The sequence below is a fragment of the Panthera onca genome, chromosome X (assembly GCF_046562875.1).
Source record: "Panthera onca isolate mPanOnc1 chromosome X, mPanOnc1 haplotype 2, whole genome shotgun sequence".
Classification (NCBI taxonomy): domain Eukaryota; kingdom Metazoa; phylum Chordata; class Mammalia; order Carnivora; family Felidae; genus Panthera; species Panthera onca.
Genome location: NC_138357.1, coordinates 65,982,200 through 66,009,610, shown reverse-complemented (window position 1 = coordinate 66,009,610; position 27,411 = coordinate 65,982,200). Strand labels below are relative to the sequence as shown.

At 36.5% G+C, this 27,411-nt stretch overlaps 1 protein-coding gene across 3 annotated transcripts in view; it reads left to right on the top strand.

Annotated features, from left to right (window-relative positions):
* Nucleotides 1-391: 391 nt before the first annotated feature.
* The window catches only part of CYSLTR1 (cysteinyl leukotriene receptor 1), a 47,357-nt gene continuing 20,337 nt past the window's right edge, over nucleotides 392-27,411 (top strand). Inside the window, exons 1-3 of one of the 3 annotated variants that reach the window (XM_081793305.1) lie at nucleotides 392-880; nucleotides 2,686-2,835; nucleotides 22,191-22,244. The gene's annotated coding sequence lies outside the window, so the exon portion shown is untranslated. The remainder of the gene's footprint in view (nucleotides 881-2,685; nucleotides 2,836-22,190; nucleotides 22,245-27,411) is intronic. The other 2 variants (XM_081793303.1, XM_081793304.1) reach the window with 2 other exon arrangements.

Below are 27,411 nucleotides of genomic sequence, written 5' to 3'. Positions count from 1 at the left end.
TTCCAGGTCATTCTCAGCGTGATGGAAACAAAACTACCTTTAATCCAATGGAGGCAATGTCTGTCATGGAGATTTTTGGAAATCAGACTCAAACTAAGACAATTATTTTCCAGAACATAAGTCACCAAAAAGAAAAAGAATTTTTTAGAGTATGGATAGAGCCACAAATACAATTAAGGAAAGAGAGACAGACACAGAGAAAGAGACAGAGAAAGAGAGAGATACAAGGAGGGTGAGGGAGACAGAGAAAAAAAGAGAGAAAGGTGAAATTTATCTTGCCTAAAATCAAGTTTCACATAATGGCAGTTAGATTAGCATATCCTGGTAGTACTATCTTTCTCCGCCTACAAATACTCTAACCACCCTTAACTCGTAAAAATTAGAACTAAGCCTCACAGAGTATATGCCTTCCTGCTTCCCATCTCAGAGCAGCTACAAGATTTCCTGAGGATTCTGTTGCTAGAGCTAGGCATAAAATCTCATTTATATACACAACAACCTGCATGTCTCCAGTTTCTATTCCTCCTCCTTCCCTCTGCTTTCCCCTCCCCCACTTTGCACCAGAGAAGCCAAATTTAGGCGTGCTCTACAGTATGAGGACTAATCTGAAAGAGGAAGAAGAATCTGTATACATTGGCTAGCATATGTGCCCTGCCCTCTCTCTTCTTGAAAATCGCAACTCATCTTTTCAAAGAAGTCTGCCTAAAGAACAGGCACCCTGTGAATGGAGTTTGCTTTTAGAACCTTCTAGGGTATTCAAATTCATTGTGGAGCTCACTAAGAAAGTTAGCTCTCCAAGGGACGATTTACAGAAGACTTGGAGCTTGCGTCTGAGAATGAATGCAAAAGGACCCTAAACTGTCAGTCTTGAAGGTAGCAGGTAAGAATTGATGTTTCAATGCTGTGACTAAAATAGTTTGTAGTAAAATTCTTCTTTTGGCTTTTTGGCTTTTGGCTTTTTGGGATTTTAGCAAATTCCCAGGAGTTTGAGGGTAGCTAATCTGCCTTGCCTGTTTTAAATTAGGCTGCTACTATGAATTCTTTATACTTTACTTATTGGCCAGAGATTTGATAATCTAATCAGTCTGTCAACAAGTGTTGCTCAGTGCTTCCGTTGGGGCTCAATATGGCAAAATACAGAGGGGACACTACCCAAGTCTCCAGCACATTTGCAATTAAGTTAGAAATACATGAGTGAAGTCATATGATTTTTGTCTTTCTCTGACTAATTTCACTTAGCATAATACCCTCCAGTCCCATCCACGTAGTTGCAAATGGCAAGATTTAATTCTTTTTGATTGCCGAGGGAAGGGAAACAAAAATAATACAAAAACAGGGAGGGGGACAAAACAGAAGAGACTCATAAATATGGAGAACAAACTGAGGGTTACGGGAGGGGTTGTGGGAGGGGGATGGGATAAATGGGTAAGGGGCACTAAGGAATGTACTCCTGAAATCACTGTTGCACTATATGCTAACTAATTTGGATGTAAATTTTAAAAAATAAAAAATAAAATAAAATAAAACAAATAAATAAAGTACCTCATAATAATTTTTAAAAAGAAAAAGAAATATAAGGCATACTTTAGAATCTTATTTCAAGGGCTCAGAGGAGTTTCTCTAATCTGTAGTGGCAGTTTCTTTCATTATGGAAAAAAAAACTATAAAGAGTTATCCTGAGTATACATGCAAACTCTCAAGTTTGGCCAAGCAGACAAGTTTCCACATTCCTGATAAAAGTAAAACAAATAATGAAGAATGACCTAGCTTATTCACAAAGTAGTTTCACATTCATTATCCCACTTGAACCTCTCATCATCATGCATTTTAGATAGGGTAAGTGTTACTATCCCTGTTTTGCAAATAAGGAAATAGACTCAGAGGCATTAATAAATTTTCTAACAGATTCTAACTAGCAACTGCAAACAGAAAGCTCTCACAACTATAAATCAATATAAGGAAATTACATGATCTGTTTAGTAATTTAGACATATCTGACATACACCAGGTTTCCACAGAGCCAACACTGTATACATTTCAGTGAAAATTTTTGACCAGGAGCATAACTCTACTTAGCAGCAAAGAAGCTGTTTTCAAGGGTAAACAAATGAGTTGGTGAGTTCCACCCCTAGATAAAAAGAAAAAAATCCTTGAATTTAGTGGTTCTGCCTTTCAGTACTCTGATTGTTTTGAAGACTAGAGAGAGGCCACAACATATAATTATCAGCTGATTATTCTAAAATAAAATGTAAGTAAACCATGACTTCAGACTATGCTATGTTTCAAATACATTAGTGAAATTTGCTTCTAGATAATTTTAAGTTTTGGTATCTATTGCAATCACTCAAAAATATTTTCTGTTGTTGTTTTGCTATTAATTTCCCAATTAGAACTAAAGGTGGTCTCTGTTTATATATCAAATTAATGACCTCAGGTACTACATTTACATCCTTAATACAACCTTAATAAAAACTGTTTCCCTGGTCCCCAAAATATTTAAATGTCTGCACTAGCTAATCAGTTCCTATAAATGACAGTGAACCCGAACAGAATAGGTGAAAGAAAGTTTCCAGATTGAGTCCAATCTGAATCCAGCATTTTTGTGTCTTCCTAGCCCAAAATCATCAATTTCATTTTCTACTACTTTTTCTTTCTTACTCTTAATCAAACTTTTGATGTGTTTAGGAAGTACTTATTTGGGAAAAAGCAAGATTCTACCATGGTGCAGGAAATTATAAATTTGCCTTTGTGAATCACTGACTGATAATAAGGCATTAAAGGATGGCACTGATCTTAAGGGACATATCTAATATTGTGGATTTGATGCCATGAAAGGTAACTATCATAATCTCTTAAATAACATGGCTCTGCATTGATCTACTTTGATCCATTTTGTTATTTCTTATGTTCTTATTAAAATATCTAGAATCTATTGTAATCCAGTTAAACAAATGTCAATTAATCTCAATACAGTATGTGACACAAAGGTAAGATGAAGTTCCTGCTCTTGGGGACCTTACAATGCTGGTGGGGATATAAGACCTACAGAACATAAAAATATGAGACAGTAAACCAATGTTATATTTTTAATGGCAAAGGGTTTGGAGAAGAAAGATAGCAGTGGGTTTGGCTGAATCGAGATGGCTTCATAGAGGAGATAAAATGAGATAGGCTTAAATGAACGTCTACAATATGGGACCATGCTAAACAAACCTCCTGTGCACATAGTAAGTGTTCAATGTATGTTGTTTGCATTCAATTCTAGTCATAGAAATGATGACAGAAATACATTGTATCAAAAGTGAATTTGGTACCTGTAGTGTACACCAAAGAACCTGATTTGGCTAGAGTAAAGGGACTGAGTTGAGGAGTAACAGTAAATAAATTTGGATAGAAATGTAAGCCCAGATTATTAGACTTTGAATTCCAGGCACTTTTTAATGGGAAATCATATCAGCGAGCTTTGAATAAATGAGTATATGATGGAAAAACATTTTTAGTTGATGAATCTAGCAGAGTTTCATAGGCTTAAGTACATTTGAGAAAACTGGAGATGGAGAAGCCACTTAAAGAGTAGAAATTAATTAGACTATAGGATAGGTGGATGCCAGTGGAAATGGAATGGAGAAACACTCAAGGAGACATTTAAGAGGAATAATAGATGGAAATTGGTGAGTGATTAGATATAGGCAGCATAAGAAAGTCAGAGCTGTCCCTAAAATTTTGAACCTGTGGGATCTGGGAAGTGGTGCTACATTATACACAGCAATAGGTAATTTGGGGATGGAAATTGGGAATGTAAGACGTGATGAGTTCTGTTTTTAACCTGTCAAGTTTGAGGAGATGGCAAAAATTCCAAGAAGCAGCGTCTTATGGATAGTTGGAAATAATGACCCTGACTGTGAGTGATGGTTAAGTGGTGGAAGCCAAAATTAAATCTGGGGCATGTAACAACCAAGGCCATAAGATTGGCCCATCTTAGAGAAAGCAAATCTAAGAGATGACCAAAGACTGAAACTTGTGCAGTGCATACATTTTTGGTCAAGAGAAAGAAGAGAGTCCTGAGAAATAAAAGCCACAGAAATATAGTTCTCAAAATATACCAAGAGTCTTGACAAAAGGTGTCAGGTTATATATTCTTTTAAACTTCCTCTCCCCAAGTATAACTAGCATAGTGCCTTATACATACCATGAGCACCCAAAAAATATTGTTATTCTACTATAAACAAGCATGGAGATATTTTGTTTCAAGTTATCTTTCAAACTGGACTCTGTCATAAACTCTGCAACCTAACAATGGTATCTTTAAACTACCTTGCTGCATGTATTTCAATGGGAAGGAAACTTGGCCTGGGTAACTGGAAGTTTATCCTAGATTTGCCTTTTAATCAGCTGTGTGTCCTCTAGCAAATTGTTGAACATCAGTATTTCTTGGTTACCTCACATATCCAATGTAATAATGAGCTTATAAAGATATTTTTCAGATCTGCTAAAATGATAAAGTGAAAGGGACTTGAAAATACAAACCATAATCCAAAAGGATTTTGTTTAAATTCCATTCTAGGAGAATAAGACACATAACAAGACTGCATGTGGACTGAGTAGGACCAGATACTTTCTGCTCCCAATACTGTACCTCCAAACAGGGGCCTCATTCTAAGTAAGCATCAGCAACTGCGATCAGCAATTCTAAGTAAGCATCCTATTTTTAGGATGCCAGTAGGAGCCAACTCTCTGGTTACTTTTAATTCTACCATACCTATGCAGTCCTCAATGTGCATGCCAATTTGTTGATTTGCATTGAGGAAATACAACTGCTAAGAGGTCTGCTGTACTCATAGCAGGTGGTGGCACATTCTCTTCCTTACAGAAAAGGCAACAAAGTAAGCCATTTAACTTGATTTGATAAATCCAGACATCTCAGATCCATTAATTCATGTTACAGTACTGGTGTTAGTTATAATTACTTTTGCTTTCAACTGATAATTCTTCATAGGTTGGTAGAAAAGACCACTGTTTAAACAAGTTGTGCACAGCAAAACTCTTCTATCTTGCTTCCTCATTCCATCCCATTTTACTACATCCTATCATAACTTCTCTTTTCTTTGTGCCCCACCAGTTTTTCTTCTGGATTTAGGAGAGAAAACAGAAACAAAAATCTTTAAATATTTGGGGCAAGTTACTTAGAGAGGGGCTCTGGTAGAAATAGGGGGAAAGACACAAAACAGAAAAGTAAACATAGACCCCTGAGCACTTAAACACAGAAGTGGTTTTCCTTTTGATGACTAAAATGTCATTATCATATTTACAGTGTTTGTAGAATCAATACAACCCAGACATTTGAGATCCTACTTAAATGTAGCTAATGGAAAAAGAAAAAGAGCTGATATCTAGACCTAGAGTCCCCTAGAACATTCAGGCTTTCTTTTATTATTTTTTTAATTCCCCCCTTAAAAAGGAAAGAAAAATCCAATTTGGTATCACATTTTAAGATCTCTAACATGTAAGAATCCTAAAATTTCTCATCTATTTGAGATTAACAGTCTGTTTTTACATATGGCTGTATTTGTGTTGTCATGGATTTAAAATAAGTGGAATTAAGCTAACAATAACAACGCTCAAACCTTTCTGACACACCTTATATAAATATTCCAAAGTTCATAGGAAATTCAGGCCTCAGAAAATATAAAAAGTTTCTTTTCATCATAAATTGGTTACCTATTGGTTTAATCTGAATTTAAATTATTTGAAGACCTTATTTGGGCCTTCTATAAAAAACAGTCTCCTAGAAAACAGTTATCCTGCTTCTAAGATTCAGGCATCTAAATTCCAAGAAGTTAGAGGCAGAATTCAGAGTCATCTGTGATCAATGGTTTCAGAACGTAGGGGGATTCCAAGTTGCTGGTAATTAGGTAAAGACTTAACAGGTATCCCTGGAAGAAAGTAGGCCCTCTAGTTAGTGCTTTATAAAAAGTCCAAAAGTATGTAAGCTGTCTGTAACATATCTCTATCACCCAGACTAAAGTTAGAACTGTCTTCACACTATGCACTCCCACCATACCCATGCACTCCTCAATATCTCTATTGCTATTTTGTGACTTGTGTATCCCTTCAGGTATGTTCCTGATCACTTTATTCTGATTATACAGGATAAAACATTTGTGTCACAGTACTATGTAAAGGGACACACTGTGTCTTTAGCTCTGAATACCACATTCCAAGTTCGTTTGGGGCTTAACACTGTCCTGGGTTTGGAATCCAGCTGTCTGACAACAGAGTGGCCCAGTGTTATTAATGTAATGTTCTCCACTTAATGGTAAATAAGCTATTGGAGGGAAAAACTTCTTAGAAATGTCAACAATGTAGTGACTCCCATGTAGTTTCTAATACCAGTGAGAATGCCGCTAAGCATTTCCATGGAAATGCCAACTTAAAAAGCTACTTATTGTGATAATAAAGCTATAGTGATGACAGGAGGGTCTTTCTGTTCCCCTCACCAAAATTATTTATTGCCATGGGGAAAGCCACTGAAATCATTAATACAAGCCTTGTTGTTTATAGATTAAAACCTTATGGAGGATGTGTAGCTTTGCTCCAATTAATGACCAATCACTCAATAAGCACTTATTGCACATTTTTCTTTTTTTTAATTCTATTTTTTAGAGAGAGAAAACACACCAGTGGGGGAGGGGTAGAGAAAGAGGGAGATAGGATCCAAAACAGGCTCTGCACTAACAGCAGAAAGTCCAATGTAGGTCTTGAACTCAGGAACCACGTCATGACCTGAGCAGAAATCAGATGCTTATCCGACTGAGCCACCCAGGTGCCTCTATTGCACATTTTTTCTATTTGCAAAACATTGTGACAGGCTAGGTTTGGGGTTCACAGAGCTTAAGAATAAAAAGGCTGGACTTTTTTTCTCCCACCCTATGGGAGTTCACAATCTACCTATGGAGACAAGATTTATTCTCATTAAAAGATACAAGATAATAGAATAATGACTGCCATATTATTGGTAAAGACAATAAACATAATACAAGTTGAAAGAAGAGAGATATTAGTGTAGAATGGGGTGGTCAAAGTAGGTGTCAGGAAATAGAACCTGAGCTGAGCCTAGTATGAGTATGAAAAAGAGTCATAAAAATTTACATTTGTGTAGTGTTCTACAGTTAACAAAACATTTATATTTGCTGATTCTCCTATTTATTATGCATCATTCAACAAACACCTGCTGTATTAAAAGATTAACTAAACTTTGTCCCCATTTATTAAGTTGATTGGGAGAATCCCTTCATAATGTATATGTACACTTTAAATATATTACAATTTTATTTGTCTATTATACTTTAATAAAGCTGGGGAAAAATTGTACCTCACCTCCTTGAGCTTATCTTTATAGGGTGAACAGCACAACTAACTTTTATCATTTGGCAATAATAGGATCATAAAGAAAGCCAAAAGGGCACTGCGGCATTGGCCAAATAAAAGTAGGGCCCCACTGAGCTGTACTTTCATGAAAATTAAGCTTCCTGCATCTTGCCGCTGCTCAGCAGAAGTATCTGCCTTAGAAGACTGAACCCTATGTCCTAACCTCCCCCACTTCCTCTTCTGCCTTGGCCCTGCCCTCCTTACCCTATCCCTGTTGGCAGTCGTCCAACACATGCACACACCATCCGGTGCATGCTAGCATTTATTAGAAAGGTAAAGGAAGCCTTGAGTGAGGCATTATGCTTAATGTAATCATAAACTACCCCCAAATATTGATTTAATCTTTAAGTCTCTCCTGGAGGCTGAATTAAAAAATACTCATAAACCCCCAAACCCCAAACCTTGTATAGCCAGACACATCCTTGGGTCTTGGGATTCTCATCAATCTCTCACCTATACCACTTCTGATTTCTCCTTCAGTCCCACTAAACTACTTTTGATTTTTTGGTTTTATGTTCTTTGCCTTCTGTTCCTTCCTAAATATGTGGATTCTTCTGCCCCACCCCCTTTGCTTTCTTCTCCAGTGATTTGTAGTGTTCATCCACAGGTCATGGTCCCCTACACTTTTTTTTTCAGGTTTCTTTTTTAATAGACTCTACCCTGCTAGCGAAGTCCATATTTTACTTCCACTTTATGCCATTATCTAGATTCCTGAACAATAGCATCTGTGTTTCCACACTAAAAACTTGCTCCTTCCTCCACCCCTAGACACCCATCCTGAGGAATTAAATACTGTATTACTCAAAAGCGCCTAATACTGCACAGTTATTCTTCCAAAGTTGCTCAATTAGGAGAGGAAGAGAGCAAAACTGAATAAAGCAGACTCACTGTCATTAATAGGCTCACTGTCTAAATGGATATGACAGATATGTAATCAAAAAGAGTGATTACAGCACTCTAATAAATATGGTAATAGTACCACAAACAAGGGAACATTTACAAAGAATAAAAACTTCAACTTAAATCTTGAAGTATAAGTATACAGTTTCAAAGTTCACCTCTTTGTCTAGTGAAAGAGGGTACATAGTTTGAGTATCTTCAATTAGAGAAGATATGTTGATATAAGGATCCTGATCTAAGTTGGTGAGAGAAGGTCAGGAGAACTGCAAGATAAGCCTCAACAGAACTTTGAATTTACACATGAGAAATGAGGTCAGTAAAGATCAACTCTGACTACCAGCTTCTGTGCCAGAGTGACTGGAAGATGTTTAATGTCGATGAAAAAAAAAAGTCCTTTGGAAGAGTTGATTTGGGAGGGAAGATAATATATTTGTATTTAAGCATGTATAAATTGAGGGGGAAAAACATAAGATTCAAGAAGAGCAATATTCTAGGCAGTTGAAAATGAAAGACTAAAGTTCAGGTGAATAGTTTGTGGCTGAGACAGAGATTTGAGTCATCCACATGAAAGTGATCATTTTAAAACATGAGAGTTAAGTTATCCAAGGGAAAGATAGAACCAAAGAGATAAACACCAAACATTAGCATTTCACAGATCTTAGATATGCTAACAACCTCAATTGGCTATCTGAAAAAAACTGTCATTGATGAAAGGAGACCAAAGGGAAGAGTGGGTATTGGGGTATCAGTGTGGTAGTAGCAGATTTGGACTGAAGGTTATAATCCCTGGGTTCTAGTCCCAGCCCTGTCATTATCAATACACTCTTGAGCAAGTCATCACTACTTCAGTCCCATTCATAGGTTTCATTTTTAAACATGTAAAAGTCCATTGGAACAGGATCTCTAAAATCACTTCGACTCACCCTGGCACCTGTTCTTTGAATAGCAAAAAGCACATTCTACTGACATAGCTCAGTAATATAATTTTCTTTTAAAAGAATGGTATAGAGGGGTGCCTGGGTGACTCAGTCCATTGAGCATCCAACTCTTGAACTCAGCTCAGGTCATGATCTCACGGTTTGTGAGATGGAGCCCCACATGGAGCTCTGTGCTGACAGCACAGAGCCTGCTTGGGATTCTCTCTCTCTCTCTCTCTCCCAAAATAAATAAACTTTAAAAAAATAATGGCATAGAATTTCATTAGCCATTCATTGTGTTCCTGCTGTGTATGCAAATTACTATGGTAACCACTCTAGAAGAAAACTGGGGAAGTATAAAAGGAAGTAAAGTGGGAAAAGAAAACATGAAGATATCCCTGTTTCCAAGGAACTTGAAATCTAGTTGAAATTACTGGCCTCACATTCAGCTTATGCACAGTAAGTCATAATTCTGCTGACAGACTTGTGTATCATTTTTTATATTGTTTTGTTTAAATGTTTATTTGTTTATTTTGAAAGAGAGAGAGAGAGAGCAGGGGAAAGGTAGAGAGGGAGGGAGACAAAGAATCCAAAGCAAGCTCTGCACTGCATAGGGCTTGAACTCACAAACCATGAGATCATGACCTGAGCCCAAATCAAGCATCAGACACTTAGCCGAATGAGTCACCAAGGTGTCCCCAGACTTGTGTATCACTGTAGTTTGATGAGAAACAAGCAGCTTAAATTTATCTCTTATACAAAGTTGTACCTATTTTTTGCTTTGATAAAATGCTCTGGAAAAAAATCCCTGCTTCTGTTTCAAAAGTTACAACAAAGGAAAAATAAGAAGTAATATAATAAAAGAACTATACATCTAGGGTGACTCAGTAAAACAATTCTGAAATGAGTTGGTCTGATTCAACATATTTACTGAGCAACAAGTGTAATGTTCCTTACTAGGTTCTACAGAAACTATTTTATTATAAATTATATCTTATCTTTATCCTCAAAAATGTCTAAAAGTTAGTAGTGGACATTATGTAAATATACAAATTACTATAAGAAAAAATAAAAACAGGTAGAAATACAAAATTGAATTCTGTAGTTGAACCATTGGCCACTGTGGTCAACTGCTCTCCAAGGTTCTGTTGTCCTGAGAATACCCTGTACTTCCTGATTCTTCCTTCCACATTTAACCTTTCTACAAACTCTCTCTTCACTGTGCCCTCTACAACACCATTTTCATTATAAGTTCTCCTACATCCTAAATAGCTTCAAATAATTCTCCCACCGCTTCATTGCCTTATGTAAAACTTGGTGCTCCCCATCAAAAGTAAGCTGCTTATTTTTCTACATCTCATCTACTGTGAAACCTAGAGAGTCTGTTCAATGTTTCCTGGCTTCCTAGTGCCATTTTAAATCATTACTTTTCTACTATAATGCAAACAGCCATTCACTTCTGCCACCCTTTAATCTTCCTTATTAATATCACCATCTATTGACCTCCTAGTTATTTTTCCCTAATTCACTGAATAATTTAGCATTTGGCTTGTGGTTTTCCTCTTTACCCCAAATCCTGCTATCACCTTTGTAACTTCATATTCCATATAAACAACCAACCTAGGAAACTGATTTTAACTTATTTGACCTCCTTATTTAGAACAATACGCATTCACATTCTACCTTACCTACTCATTCCATGGCCATACTTGGAACCTCAATTTATTATCACACAAATGAAATCTAAAACTCCATTGTACCACACTCTCACCACAAACTCCTAGACTTTCAGTTTTCTCACACCCTTATTGCTACTACACCACTTCTTAAATCTCAGTGAATCTTCCAGTCCCTTGGCCCCTCCCTTTTCTCCCAATCTGTTAAAACTTCTTCATAGTTTCATTGTTAACCACCGTTTTGGTAGCATTCTCAATCAGTCTCCTTACCTATTGTTCTTCCGTAAGTTTTCTCTGTTACTCCCAATCTTATATCAATTTAACCATTTGTATTTTTTCTTTCCTACATGCAGGCTATTGAACACCACTGGGATAAATCACATAATTGTGTAGACTGGGGCCACTAAAAATCTACACTATCCAATTTCTCTTGGGCCTTCAGAGTCTTGGTCATAATTCTCTTCCATTTCCCAGAGCTACCATTCAAAAATTTACCAATTGTCAGAAGACCTGAACCCAAGTGAAGCCATCTTTTTCTCACCAGACACCATCATTTCTTATTTTACCAAGAAAATTAAACCTCAGGGATGACCAACCTCTATTTTTTTCTGCTCCACTTCCACTTTCATTTACATGTCAGTATTTTCTCTCACTCTTCACCCTCTAATAGCTCCCTAATCCCTAGAGGATAAACCCAAATTCTCTAGAATTTCAAACCCCATAGTCCAATGACATACAGATACATACACCCAAATATGCACAGCTGCACACACCTTTATCTTATATTTCATCCTTATCACATTGTTACTTTTCCCTACACATATCAGGTTATTTCTTATCTCCAAGCCTTTGTTCATTCTACTTTCTAACCCTGCCTAAAATGCTCTTCCCCACCTGCCCTACTCTTCTATATTTTATGAAGCCTTTACTAACATACATGAACAATTTGTATTTCCATTCTGTGTCCTTTATATTCTTCTATTGCTACAGCTGTGATGGTGCAGTGAATTAATTTGTTAACACATCTGTGTCTCCCTTTAGTGGAGTGTAAACTTTTGATGGGCAGGGCTTGTGTCTTATTTTCCAAAGGGTCTAGGATAGAATTGACATATAGTGAGCAGCTAATACATCCTTTTTGATATGACTAACATATCACAATGGTACAGAAGACAAGGAAATTTTTTAAGAAGGATATGATGTAAGAGATAGTCATAAAGATGATTAGAATTACATATGATAGCAATGAGGAAAAGGAACATATCAGATGACAAAATGGCCTGAGCAAAGGAAAAGAGACCAAATAAGGATGGAGCTTGTCGTAAGTTCACATTTATATAATATACATATAATAAATGATGAAGAATGACACTATAATGTTAAGATAGAATATTATTGTGGTCTTAAATGCTGCATCAAGCTTAACTTAAGTCACTGGAGACCTTTGAAAGGGAAGTGATATGATTAAAACTGTGCTTTAAGATGAATAATCTGGCATAAGTGATAAGGATAGACTGAATAGAAGAGAAGCAAGAAAGTTAAAATGAAAATTGTAACTTCTAATATTCATTAAAAATAGTCCCATATTATAACCAAAAAGAGGATCAAGAAATAGATCGATCCTTGGCTTATGTGCAGTTGTCTTCACAACAGTTTGTTCAACTGCCATGATTTGTACCAGTATTTGAATTTGTCTTATGTCAGTGTTTAGTGCTAGAGCTTGTATTATCTGTAACGTAACAGTGTTGTGTGGTAAAAATAGCAATGGACAGTGAGTCAAGCATCCTGACTCTGCCACTAATTCTGTGTGTTACTTTTGCAATCATTTTATCTTTCTGGGTCATAAAGAGAGTTGAATTAAATGCATTCTAAGTTTTGTTCTACTTCTAAAATTCTATACAACTACATCATTGAATCCTAATCAGAGATTTTTATTTCCCTTTAGGGAAGCTTCAGTCAATGGAGTATTTCTGTTTAAGAATTGTTTTCAGTATCCTGACATGTACTTCCTTTTTTATTGACTTGTTTACAGTGACCTGGTTTCACCTAACATTTGTGTGGGAACATAACTATTACCCCTTCTCATATGACTCAATCTGTGATCACGTTTGGTCTCAAATCCTCAGGAAAGCCTGAACACTAGGACACTGCTAAGTTACGTTTTTTTTCCTGCCATTTCTTATTGTAAAGAGTGCCCAGGTATCACAGGTAAAATTTTTCAAATAATTGGATATGTCTTAGAGAAACAAATCTGATATTATGCTAACAGATTTACAGTAACAAAAGGGACTCTAAGAAGCAACTTAGTATAAATTAGTGGGAAAAAATTTATATTTGCTTTTATAGGCAATTAGAAGATTCTGAGGAGGGGGTGCCTGGGTGGCTCAGTCAGTTAAGCGTCCAACTTCACCTCAGGTGATGATCTCACAGCTGGGAAGTTTGAGCCCATATTGGGCTTTTTGCTGACAGCTGAGAGCCTGAAACCTGCTTTGGACTCTCTGCCTCCCTCTCTCTCTGCCCCTTCCCTGCTGGCTATCTCTCTCTCTCTCTCTCTCTCTTTCCCTCTCTCTCTCTCTCTCTTTCTCAAAAATAAATAAACATTAAAAAAATTAAAAATGTATGATCAAGATGGTGTTCAGTGAAAACTACCTCCTCACTGCTGATTTATGAACAAGTTAAAGCTTGCTTTTCACATGTATACCTAGCTTGTTCGTCATTCCTTCCTTCCTTCCTTCCTTCCTTCCTTCCTTCCTTCCTTCCTTCCTAGTTCTACTTGCAACAAAACACTACATTTCCTGACTGGTATTTAAGAAACTACACAAACTTGGGGGTGGGGAGGAGCTAAGATGGCAGAGGAGTAGGAGGACCCTAGGCTTGCCTCCTCACTCCAACACAGGTAGATAAATATCAAACCATTGTGAATATGCAAGAAATTAATCTGAGGATGTACAGAACAAACTTCACAACTAGAGGGAGAAAAGAGGCCACATTGTGGAAGGTAGGAGGTGTGGATATGTGATTTGGAGGAGAAATGGAACACAGGTGTTGTGGTGGGGAGGCATCTCTGGCCACAGGGAGAGATGAGACAGAGACAGAGACAGAGACAGAGAGAGGAATGCACAGGAGATCACACAAAGAAAACACTACCTCAAAGCCATTGGCTGGTAAAATTAGAGGGGCTGATTTTCCTGAGATTTACAACAAGTGAGGTTCAAAGACTAGAGTTTTAGAGGTCCATAACATGTCCAGTATGGAGCCTGGCAGGTGCTGCAGTGTTCCTGTGGAGAAAGGGTGCAGATAGCCCAGTAACAGATGGCATGGTCTGAGGATCTCCTGTGACACACTGGGAGAGATGGTTCCCCCTTCTTGGAGCACAGAAGGTAAAGGTGTCATTGCCTCTCTGGGGACAAGAACCATCAGGAGCCCCCACTCCTCAGCATAGGTGCAGAGGTACCTGCTGAGGGCAGTTAACCTAGGCACTGACTCTTTGCTGTGCTTTACTACAAACTCCAGGCTCTTGCACTTTGATGCAACTGCCCTTCTGGGACAAACCTATATCAGTCCCAGTGCAGCAAGACCCTCCCTCAGACAAGCATGAATCCCCACAATGCCAAGTCCTTAAAGTTTGGGAGAGTCTTAAAACAGCCTGCCTGCCTGCCTGGAATAAAACACATGTGCAATGCACTACTAGGAAGGCACACAGCTCAGACACAAACAGGATGAATGCAGGGATCTAAGGGATGCCAAGACACAAGAATGGAGATTATTTGTTCATCTTGGAGGGTTTCCTGGACAGTGGTGGGTGTAAAATCCCCTCTACAGAATGAGGGAAGGGTCTGGTGCCATTTCTGTCCTCCACCCTTCAGCATAAACTAACTTCTGTAAGCAGAACAGACAGCACCAACACTAGCGGCCAAAACCGCTTACAATAAGGTCTGCCCCCTGCACTCTGCAGGTGCTGTTTTTCTGGGCAAGTGTGCCTGAGAACCAGAGCAGCAGGCCCTTCACACAGAAGACCAGCACACACACACACCCACACACACACACCATGTCTACTGATCATAGAGTGCCACAAGGCTTCAGCTCTAGTGGAAATCACATCAGATCTCTTTTAACAAGCAGACAAGAGCTCGTCTAGAAGAAACCAACCACACTCTGGCCAAGGTCCAAACACTCCCCACTGCAGTCAAGGAGAAACATTGCACAAGACAGACATGGGGAAAAGAGCAGCCAAAACACAGCAACAGAGTGCACACAGGAAACACCACAGATACTTACTTCTTGCAGTGCCAGGCCCTGGACAATATATGACCTCTTTTATATAAAGTCATTACTCTCAGGAGCAGGAAACATAACAGGTTTTCCCAAACCTAAACACAGAGGAAGACAGAGACCTAGACAAAATGCCAAGATGGAGGAATTCATCCCAAAAGAAAGAACAAAAAAGGTTCTCACCAGGGATCTAATCAAAACAGATATCAGTAATATGCCAGATCCAGAATTTAAAGCAACAACCACAAGGGTACCAGCTCAGCTTGAGAAAAATATAGAAGACACCAGGGAGTTTGTAACCATAAGATAAACGATCTAAAAACTAATCAGGCTGAAACAAAAATGTTATAACCAAGATGTAAAATCAACTGGTGTAATGACCACACGGATGAAAGAAGCCAAGAATGAATAAGTGATATAGAAGATAAAATTATGGAAAATAATGAAGCTGAAAAGACACAAAGAAAAATATTGGACCATTATTGTAGATGTAGGGAACTCAGTGACTCCATCAAATGTACTAACATTCATATCATAGGAGTCCCAGAAGAAGAAGAGATGGTAAAGGAGGCAGAAGGTTTATCTGAGGAAATAATAGCTGTAAATTTCCCTAATCTAGGGATAGAAACAGACATCCACATCCAGGAAGCACAGAGAACTCCCATCAAAATCAACAAAAGCAGGCCAACACCAAGACATATCATAGTTAATTGTGCAAAATATAGAGATAAATAAAAAAAATCCTAACAGCAGCAAGAAAAAATAAGTCCCTAACTTACAAGGGAAGATACATAAGGTCAGCAACAGATCTGTCCACAGAAACTTGGCAGGCCAGAAAGGAGTGGCATAATATATTCAACATGCTGAATGGGAAACATATGCAGACAAGAATACTCTATCCAACAAGGCTGTCATTCAGAATAGAAAAAGAGATAAAGAGTTTCCCAAACAAACAAAAACTACAGGGATTCATGACTACTAAACCAACCCTATAAGAAATATTAAACGGGACTCTTGAATAGGAAATTAAGACTAAAAGTTAAGAAGACTATAAAGGAAAAGAGAAAACCTCCAGAAACAACAAAAATAATCATAAAATAGCACTAAATTAATATCTATCAATATGACTGTAAATGGACTAAATGTTCTAATCAAAAAACATAAAGTGCCAAAATGGATAAAAACACAAGACCAAATCTATATGCTGCCTACAAGAGACTAATGTTAAACCTGTAGACACCTGCAGATTGAAATTGAAGGGATGGGGAAATATTTATCTTGCAAATGGATGTCAGAAGAAAGCTAGAGTAGCTATATTATAGAAGACAAACTAGATTTTAAACAAAAGACTTTAACAAGAGATGAAGAAGGTATTATATCCTAATAAAGGGGTCTATCCAACAAGATCTAATAATTGTAAATATTTATGCCCCCCAACCTGAGCACCCAAACATGTAAAACAATTACTAGCAAACATAAAGGAATTCAATGATAATAAAATAATAGTAGGGGACTTTAACAACCCACCTACTTACAGCAAAAGACAGATAATCTAAACAGAAAATCAATAAGGAAATTAGGACTTTGAATGACACACTGGGCCAGATGAACTTAACAGATTTATTTGGAACATTTCATCATAAAGCAGCAGAATACATATTCTTTACAAGTGCTCGTGGGACATTCATCAGAAATGATAACATACTAGTCACGAATCAGGCCTCAATCAGTAAAAAACGATTGAGATTATACCATGCATATTTTCCAACCACAATGCTATGAAACTTGAAGTCAACCACAAGAAAAAGTTTGGAAAGACCATAAATACATGGAGGTTAAAGAACACCCTACTAAAGAATAAATGGGTCAATCATAAAGTTAAAGAAGAAATTTAAAAAATACATGGAAACTATGAAAGTGAAACCACTAAAGTACAAAATTTTGGGATGCAGGAAAAGCAGTCATAAGAGGGAAGTATATAGCAATATACACTTACCTTAAGAAGCAAGAAAAATCTCAAATACACAAACTAACTTTACACCTAAAAGAGCTAGAAAAAAAATAACAAATGAAGCCTAAAGCAAGCAGAAAAGGGAAAATAATAAATATTAGCATAGAAGTAAATGATACAGAAACAAAAAAAATAGAACAGATCAATGATACCAGAAGCTGATTCTTTGAAAGAATTTTTAAAAAATGATAAACCTCTACTAAGACTTACCAAAAAGAAAAGAGAAAGGACCCAAATAAATAAAATCATTAATAAGAAATGAGGGATCACAACCAGCACCAGAGAAATACAAACAATTATGAGAATATTATGAAAAATTACATGGTAACAAATTGGGCAATCTGGAAGAAATGGAGCAATTCCTAGAAACATATAAACTACCAAAAGTGAAACAGAAAGAAATAGAAAACTAGAACAGACTGAGAACCAGCAAAAAAAAAATCCAATAACTAATCAAAAAATCTCCCAACAAACAAAAGTAAAGGGCCAGATGGCTTCCCAGGGGAATTCTACCAAACATTTGAACCTATTCGTACACATTCTTCTCAAAGTGTGCAAAAAATAGAAATGGAAGGAAATCTTCCAAACACATTCTATGAGGCCAACATTACCTTGATTCTGAAACTAGACAAAGACCTTACTAATAATGAGTATTACAGGCCAATATCCCTGATGAACGTGGATGCAAAAATTCTCAGCAATATACTAGCAAATCGAATCCAACAGTACATTAAAGAATCATTCGCTGCTATCATGTGCGATTTAATCCTGGGCTGCAAGAATAGTTCAATATTTGCAAATCAATCAACATGCAGTACCACGTTTTTTTTTAAAGGTTAAGAACCCTATGCTACTCTCAATTGATTCAGACAGAAAAAGCATTTGACAAAGTAGAGCATCCATTCATGATAAAATCCCTCAATAAAGTAGAGATAGAGACAACATACCTCAACATCATACAGGCCATATATGAAAGACACACAGCTAATATCATCCTTAATGGGGGAAAAATGAGAGCTTTTCTACTGTGATCAGGAAGAAGACAGGGATGTCCACTCTCAACGTTGTTATTCAACATAGTACTGAAAGTCGTGGCCTCAGAAATCAGACAACAAAAAGAAATGAAAGACCCCCAAATTGGGAATGAAAAAGTCAAACTTTTACTATTTGCAGATGACATGATACTCTACGTAGAAAACCAGAAACACTCCACAAAAAAATTTGGCTAGAATTGATATATGAATTCAGGTAAGTCGCAGGATACAAAATCAATGTACAGAAATCTGTTGCATTTCTATACACCAAAAATGAAGCAGCAGAGAGAGAAATCAAGGAATCTATCCCATTTACAATTCCACCAAAAAAACTATAAGATACCTAGGAATAAACCTAACCAAAGAGGCAAAAGTTCTGTACCCTGAAAACTATAGAACACTTATGAAAGAAATTGAAGATAATGCAAAAAAAATGGAAAAATGCTACATGCTCATGGATTGGAAGAACAAATATTGTTGAAATGTCTATAACTACCCAAATCAATCTACATATTTAATGCAATCTGCACCAAAACACCACCAGAATTTTTCACAGAGCTAGAACAAGCAATCCTAAAATTTGTATGAAACCACAAAAAAACAAAAATGAATAGCCAAAACAATTTTAAAAAGGAAAAGCAAAGCTGGAGGCATCATAATTCTGGACATCAAGTTTGTAATACAAAGCCGTATGTAGTCATTAAGACTGTATGGTACTGGCACAAAAACAGATCCATAGATCAATGGAACAGAATGGAAAACCCAGAAGTGGACCCACAACTATATGGTCAACTAATCTTCAACAAAGCAGGAAAGAATACACAATGGATAAAGGCAGTTTCTCAACAAATGGGAAAACTGGAGACAAACATACAAAAAATGAAACTAGACCACTGTCTTACACCATACACAAACATAAATGCAAAATCGATGAAAGACCTAAAGGTGGAACAGGAAACTATCAAAATCCTAGAGAAAGACACGGGCAGAAACCTCTTTGACATCTGTCATAGCAACTTCTTACTAGATATGTCTCCTGAGACAAGGGAAACAAAAGCAAAAATGAGCTATTGGGACTTCATTAAAATAAAAAGCTTCTGTACAGTTAAGGAAACAATCAACAAAACTAAAAGGCAACCTTCAGAATGGGAAAAGATATTTGCAAGTGACATATCTGATAAAGGGTTAGTATCCAAAATCTATAAAGAACTTATCAAACTCAGCACCCGAAAAAACAAATAATCCAGTGAAGAAAGGCAAAAGACATGAATAGACACTTTTCCAAAGAAGACATCCAGACAGCCAACAGACACATGAAAAGATGCTCATTACTCATCATCAGGGAAATACAAATCAAAACTGCCATGAGATATCACTTCAGACCTGTCAGAATGGCTAAAATTAACACAGGAAAAAACAGATGTTGATGAGGACACAGAGAAAGGGGAACCCTCCTACACTGTTGGTGGGAATGAAAACTGGTGTAACCATTCTGGAGAACAGTATGGAGTTTCCTTAAAAAGTTAAAAATAGAACTATCCTATGACCCAGCAATTGCATACTAGGGTATTCACTCAAAAGATACAAAAATACTGATTCAAAATGACACATGCACTCCAATATTTATAGCAGCATTACCAACAATAGCCAAATTATCAAGAGCCAAATGTCCATCAACTGATGAACAGATAAAGAATATGGATACATATATTTCATAAAATGGAGTATTACCCAGCCATCAGAAAGAATGAAATACTGCCATTACCAATGACATGGATGGAGCTAGTGCATCATGCTATGTGAAATAAACAATAAGTTAAGTGAAATTCACTGAGTGAAATAAAACAAATACCATATTGATTCCACTCATATGTGGAATTTAAGAAATGAAAGAGATGAAAAAAAGGGGGGAAATAAGAGAGAGACTAACCATAAAACAGACTCTTAACTGTAGAGAACAAACAAGTTTGCTGGATGGAGGTTGATGGCAGGAAGGGTTAAATATGTGATGGTTATTAAGGAAGGTACTTGTTGTGATGAGCACTGAGTATTATATGCAAGTGATGAATCACTAAATTCTACTCCTGAAACTAATATTACACTATATGTCAAATAACTGGAATAAAAAGAAAACTTGAAACAATAACAACAAAAAGGAAACTACACAAACTTACTAGGCGTTCACCCTAGTTACATCTCCTAACTCATTTTTCAAAATTATTCAGAGTTTTAACCTGTAGCTACCAACTGGTTACATCTGCATAAAGTAATGATTCTGTTTCCTTGCCTGTTATTAAGGATATCAGTAAAGAGTTCTTGGCCAAGGCCCACACTGTGTAATATGGCTTCTTCCAGTCTCAGACCAATGCAGATCAGTTATCATTCTCAAGAATATTCCTGCCAATTCAATACCAATCAGTAACACCTTTGAGGACTTACCATGTCCCAAGCCTGGACTAAGATTGTTGACAACACAAAGATGAGAAAGACATGGTACCTGCCCCAAAAGCTTCAGGTGAGAAGAGCTAAGCCAGGTACATAAATATAAATAACAGAGGCTTAGAAAATACTTTTAATAAATTGATATAATATTAGGCATAAAGAAATAAGTTCTATAGTTATACCACATTTTTTGCTTTATTATTGAGTGTATTATGAAGAATAAAAGTAAATTTTAAAACAGGCTAATTGGCTCTTCTGTTTACAAAGTCAGCTTAACTTCTTTTTTAAAAATTTTTTAATGTTTATTCATTTTTGAGAGACAGAAAGAGACATAGTGCAAGTGGGGGAGAGGCAGAAAGAGAGGGAGACACAGAATCCAAAGCAAGCTTCAGGCTCTGAGCTGTCAGCACAGAGCCTGACATGGGGCTTGAACTCATGAACCATGAGATCATGACCTGAGCCAAAGTCAGATGCTCAACTAACTGAGCCGCCCAGGCACCCCTTAATTTCTTCTTAATACAACTAGCACTCTTACTATATTTTCTTATTTATTTTTTAAGCTTTTATGTAAGTTCCAGTTAGTTAACATACAGTATAATATTAGTTTTAGGTGTACCATATAGTGATTCAACACCTCCATACATCACCCAATGATAACACAAGTGCACTTCTTAATCTCCAGAACATATTTAATGCATTCCCCACCCAAATCCCCTCTGGTAACCATCAGTTTGTTCTCAATAGTTAAGAGTCTATTTCTTGGTTTGCATTTCTCTCACTTTTTTTTTTACCTTTGCTCATTTGTTTCATTTCTTAAATTCCACATATGAGTACAATCATTTGTCATTTGCCCTTCTCTGACTGACTTATTTTGCTTAGCATAATACTTTCTAGCTCTATCCATATTGTTGCAAATGGCAAGATTTAATTCTCTTTTATGACTAATATTCCATTGAGTATATATGTTACATCTCTTTCATCCATTCATGAATCAGTGGACATTCGAGCTCTTTCCATAATTGTTTTTTGTTTCCATACTTTGGCTATTATAAATAATGCTGCTATAAACATTGGGGTGCATGTTTTCCTTTGAATTAGTATTTTTGCATCCTTTGAGTAAATACCTAGTAGTAAGATTGCTGGATCATAGGGTAGTTCTATTTTTTAATGTTTATTTTTAAGAGAGAGAGAGAGAGAGAAAACTGGGGAGGGGCATAGAGAAAGCAAGACACAGAATCTGAAGCAGGCTCCTGGCTCTGGACTGTCATCACAGAGCCTGACGAAGGGCTCGAACTCATGAACAGCGAGATCATGACCTGAGCTGACATCTGATGCTTAAGGGACTGAGCCACCCAGGGGCCCCTGGGCAGTTCTATTTTTAGCTTTTTGAGGAACCTCTGCACTGGTCTCCACAGTGACTGAACAAGTTTGCATTCCCACCAGCAGTGCAAGTGGGTTGCCCACTTTCCCCATCCTCACCAACACCTGTTGTTTCTTGCGTTCTTCATTTTAGGCATTCTGACAGAGATGATATTTCATTGTAATTCTGATTTGCATTTCCTTGATGGTAAGTGATATTGAGCATCTTTTCATGTGATGTCTATTCATGCCCACTGCCCACTTGTTAATTGGATTATTCATTTCTGGAGTGTTGTTTTATAAGTTCTTTATATATTTTGAATACTAACCCTTTATTGGATATGTCATTTGCAAATATCTTCTCCCATTCCTCAGGTTGCCTTTTAGTTTTGTTGATTTTTTTCCTTCGATGTGCAGAAGATTTTTATTTTGATGTAGTCTCAATAGTTTATTTTTTATTTTGTTTCCCTTGCCTCAGGAGACATATCTAGAAAGAAGTTGCTATGATCTATGTCAAAGAAGCTACTGCCTATGTTCTCTTCTAGGATTTTGATGGTTTCTTGTCTTGCGTTTAGGTCTTTCAGCAATTTTGCATTTGTTTTTGTGTATGATGCAAGAAAGTAGACCAGTTTCATTCTTTTGCATGTTGCTGTCCAGTTTTCCCAGCATTGTTTGTTAAAGAGACTTTTCTCACTAGATATTCTTTACTGCTTTGTGGAAGATTAATTGACCATATAGTTGCGGGTTCATTTCTGGGTTTTCTGTTCTGTTCCATTGGTCTATGTGTTTCCTTTTCTGTCAGCACCATGTGGTTTTGATCGCTACAGCTTTGTAGTATAAATTGAAGTTTGGAATTGCCATGCCTGTGGCTTTGATTTTCTTTTTCAAGGTTGCTTTTTTTTGGAGGTCTTTTGTGGTTCAATACGAATTTTGAAATTGTTTTTTCTAGTTCTGTGAAAAATGCTGTTGGCATTTTGACAATTGCATTAAATGTGTAGATTGCTTTGGGTAATATAGACATTTTAAAAATATTTGTACTTCCAATCCATTAGCATGGAATGTCTTCTGTTTCTTTGTGTTATCTCCATTTTCTTTCACCATTGTTCTACAGTTTTCAGAGTACAGTTCTTTAACCTCTTTGGTTAAGTATATTCCTAAGTGTCTTATGGTTTTGTGTGCAATTGTAAATTGGATCAATTACTTGATTTCTCTTGCTGCTTTGTTATTGCTGTATAGAAATGAAACATATTTCCATACATTTCTTTACTTAATTCATTTATCATATCTAGCAGCTTCTTTGGTTGAGTCTTTCATGTTTTCTATATAGAGTAACATGTCATCTGCAAATAAAGTTTTACTTCTTTGCCAATTTGGACGCCTTTTATTTCTTTCTTCTGTCTGATTGATTTAGCTAGGACTTCCAGTACTGTGTTGAATAAAAGTGATGAGACAGGACATCCCTGTCTTGTTCTTGACCTTAGAGGGAAAACTCTCAGTTTCTCCCCATTGAGGATGATATAAGCTGGAAGTTTTTCCTATATGGCCTTTATTATACTGATGCATGTTCCCTCTAAACCTACTTTGTTGAGAGTTTTTTTTTTATCATGAATGGATGCTGTATTTTGTCCAATGCTTTCTCTGCATCCACTGAAGTGATCATATGATTCTTATTTCTTTTTCTAAGGTGATGTATCATGTTGATAGATATACAAATATTAAACAACACTTCCATCCCAGGGATAAATCCCACTTGATCATGTTGAATGACTTATTTAATGTAATATTGGATTCAGTTTACTAGTATTTTTTTGAGGCAGAATTAGTGTCTGTAGTTCTTTTTTTAGTGGTGTCTTTTTCTGGTTTTGGTATCAGGGTAATGCTGGACTCAAAGAATGGATTTAGAAACTTTCTTTTCTTTTCCATCTTTTGGAATAGTTTGAGAAGAATAGATATTAACTCTTCTTTAAATGTTTGGTAGAATTAGCCTGTGAAGCTATCTGCTCCCTTCAGTTTTGTTTCTTGGGAGTTGATTATCGATTCAATTTCTATCCTTATCATTGGTCTCTCCAAGTTTTCTATTTTTTCCTATTTCAGTTTTGGTAGTTTTTATGCTTCTAGGAATTTATTCATTTCTTCCAGGTTGTCCAATTTATTGACATATAGTTTTTCATAATATTCTAATTATCTGTATTTCTGTGGTGCTCATTGTTATTTCTCCTAATTTCTGATTTTACTTATTTGAGTCCTTTCTTTTTTTCTTGATAAGTCTGGGTAGAGCTTTTTCAATTTTATTAATTTTTTCAAAAAATCAGCTCCTGGTTACATTGATCTGCTGTATTATTTTTGGAGGGTTTTTAGTTGGGGTTTTTTTTAGTTTCTGTATCATTTCTTTCTGCTCTAATCTTTATTTTTTCTTTCTTCTGCTGGTTTATGTTTTGTTTGTTGTTTTTTTCTAGCTCATTTATGTGTAAGTTTATATCGTTTATTTGAGATTTATCTTGCTTCTGTCAGTAAGCCTATATTCCTATAAACTTCCCTTGTAGAACTGCTTTTGTTGCATCTGAAATGTCTTGGATCAGGGGCACCTGGGTGGCTCAGTCGGTTAAACATCCAACTTCAGCTCAGGTCATGATTTCACAGCTTGTGAGTTCGAACCCTGTGTCAGGTTCTGTGCTGACAGCCTGGAGCCTGCTTCTGAGTCATTCTCTCTCTCTCTCTCTCTCTCTCTCTCTCTCTCTCTCTCCCTCTCTCAAAAATAAACATTTAAAAAATTGAAGCGTTTTTGGATCATTGTGTTTCAATTTTCTTTTGTTTCTATTTAGGTTTTTTTTAATTTCTTCTTTGATTTCCTGGTTGATCTATTCATTGTTTAGTAGCATGTTATTTAATCTCCATGTATTTGTGGTCTTTCCACATCTTTTCTTGTGGTTGACTTCTAGCTTCATAGCATAGTTGTCAGAAAAGATGCATGATATGAGGTTAATATTTTTTAATTTGTTGAGGCTTGTTTTTGAGCTAATATGTGATATATTGTGGAAAATGTTTCATGTGCACTGGAGAAGAATGTGCATTCTGCTGTTCTATGATGGAATGTTCTGAATATAGCTGTTTAGTCCATCTGGTCCAGTGTTTCATTCAAAGACATTGTTTTCTTGTTGATTTCCTGCTTAGATGAGCTGTCCATTGATGTAAGTTAGGGTGTTAATGTCCCTTACTATTATTATGTTATTATCAATTCCTTTATGTTTATTATTGTTTTATATATTTGGATGCTCACACATTGTGTGCATATTTATAATTGTTTTATCTTCTTGTTGGATTGTCCCCTTTATTATTATATAGTATCCTTCTTTGTCTCTTGTTACAGTCTTTGTTTTGAAGTTTATTTTTTCTGATTATGAGTATTGCTAGTCCAGCTTTCTTTTTGACATCCATTTGCATGATAGTTTCTCCATTTCCTCACTTTCAATCTGCAGGTGTCTTTAAGTCTAAAATGAGTCTTGGAGGCAGGATACAGATGGGTCTTGATTTTTTTTAATATTTGAGAGACAGAGAAAGACACAGTATAAACAGGGGAGGGGCAGAGAAAGAGGGATAACACAGAATCTGAAGAAAGCTCCAGGCTCTGAGCTGTCATCACAGAGCCCGATGTGGGGCTCGAACCCATGAACTGTGAGATCATGACCTGAGCCAAAGTCGGATGCTCAACCAACTGAGCCACCCAGGCGCCTCAGATGGGTCTTGATTTTTTATCCATTATGACACCCTATGTATTTTCATTGGAGTGTTTAGTCCATTTACATCAAAATTATTTTTTATATGTATTTATTGCCATTTCATTACTTTTTTTGTGCTTGTCCCTAGACATTTACTCTGATCTTTTCTTTCTCTCATGTTTTGCTGATTTTTAGTGATATATTTGGATTTCTTTCTCCTTATTCTTTGCATATTTATTAGTGGCTTTTGATGGTTAACCTTAGGTTTGCATATAACCTCTTCTGAAAATAGCAGTGTATATTAGGTTGATGGTTGTTCAAGCTTGAACTCATTCCTTTCTCCTCTCCTTGTCACATTTTTGATGTATGTTATTATATTTTATATCCCTTTTTTTGTGTGTGAATTCTTTGGCTTATTTTTTTTTAGAAATATTTATTTTTACTGCTTTTGTGTTTCCTGAATTTATATTGTTTCCTTTGGTCTCTTCTTTTTACTCAAAGAGTCCCCTTTAATATTTCTTGCAAGGCTGGTTTAGTGGTCACAAACTCTTTTAGGTTTTGTTTCGGAAACCGTTTATCTCTCTTTCTATTCTGAATGATAGCCTTGCTGGATAGAGTATTTTTGGCTGTGGATTTTTCCCATTCAGCACTTTGAATATGTCATGCCACTCCCATCTGGTTTGCCAAGTTTCTGTTGATAAATCTCCAGCTAGCCTTATGGCCCTTTCCTTGTAAGTTAAGGACTTATTTTGTCTTGCTCCTCTTACGATTTTTCTTTATTATTTTTCAAAGTTAATAACAATTATGCCTCAGTGTTGACTTGCTTTTGTCGATTTTGATGGGACCTTTTCAAAATGATGTTGTTTTCCCAGTTTATGGAAGTTTTCAGTTATTATTTCTTTTTTTTAATATGAAATTTGTTGTCAAATTGGTTTCCATACAACAACCAGTGCTCATCACAACAGGTGACCTCCTCAATACCCATCACCCACTTTCCCCTCCCTCCCACCCCCAATCAACCCTCAGTTTATTCTTAGTTTTTAAGAGTCTCTTATGGTTTGGCTCCCTCCCTCTCTAACTTTTTTTTCTTTCCTTCCCCTCTTCCATGGTCTTCTGTTAAGTTTCTCAGAATCCACATAAGAGTGAAAACATATGGTATCTGTCTTTCTCTGTATGACTTATTTCAGTTAGCATAACACTCTCCAGCGTGGATGGAACTGGAGAGTGTTATGCAAAGCTATTATTTCTTCACATAAATTTTCTGCCCTTTTTCTCTCTCTTCTTCTAGGACTCATATAATATGAATATTACTATGTTTGATGGAGTCACTGAGTTCCTTAAGTTTGTTTTTGTGCTATATAATTCTTCTTTCTCTCTTTTGTTCAGCTTTATGCTTTCCATTATTTTGTCTTCCAGGTCATTAATTTGTTTCTCAGATTCTTCTAGTCAGCTATTCATTCCATCAAGCATGTTTCTGATCTCGTTCACTGCACTCTTCATCTCTGATTCTTTTTTAACTTTTTTATCTCTGTGGTAAAGGCCTCCCATATGTCTTCCATTCTTTCCTCAAGCCCACTGAGTATCCTTATGATCACTGTTTAAGTTCTCCATCAGATATGTTACTTATATCTGTTTCACTTAGATCTCTGGCTGTGACCT